Consider the following 591-nt stretch of genomic DNA (forward strand, 5'->3'; position numbering starts at 1 on the left):
CTGCTGATCTGTTTTGGTAGCTTTAGTTTAGGCTGATACTGGCTAGATGGATTAATTATCCCATTACAGTGACTTAACAAGTACTTTAAGGCTTCTGTCATATTTCATGGCAATACATGTTGTGTTATGCTAAATAGGAACTGGTAGATTTTACATATAGCAACTTTATAATCTCCTTATACATTATCTTTTTAAAAATTTGATTATATTCCATTATTAATCCTTCCCAAGTATATAGACTGCAAGACAGGGACTAAGGGAGCAAAGTTCCTCCCACTCTAAGACAAGATCAGATTCGAGACCACCTGGGGAACCTGAATACACATAAATCTATTGGAGTGGGCAGGATGGATCCCAGGGTCCTGAGGGAATGGGCTGATGCAGTTGCCAGGCCACTCTCCATGGTGTCTGGGAAGTCAGGGCAGCCAGGCCCAGTCCCAGGGGACTGGAAGAAACGAGACATTGCACCCATGTCATGCTGGCATGGTTCAACAGAGAGCAACGACAGGCTCTTCAGAGCTTGCTCTGCTGGGGAGGGGCTGAGCACTGACCCTGTCTCTGCTTGGCTGCAGGAGAAGCCAGCACCCAGCA

General features: G+C 46.0%; 1 protein-coding gene across 1 annotated transcript in view; it reads right to left on the reverse strand.

Annotated features, from left to right (window-relative positions):
- Positions 1-591, reverse strand: part of CLUL1 (clusterin-like 1 (retinal)) — an 8,010-nt gene that overhangs the window by 1,669 nt on the left and 5,750 nt on the right. The window lies entirely within an intron of this gene.

The sequence above is a fragment of the Merops nubicus genome, unplaced genomic scaffold, assembly GCF_000691845.1.
Source record: "Merops nubicus isolate BGI_N331 unplaced genomic scaffold, ASM69184v1 scaffold2803, whole genome shotgun sequence".
Classification (NCBI taxonomy): domain Eukaryota; kingdom Metazoa; phylum Chordata; class Aves; order Coraciiformes; family Meropidae; genus Merops; species Merops nubicus.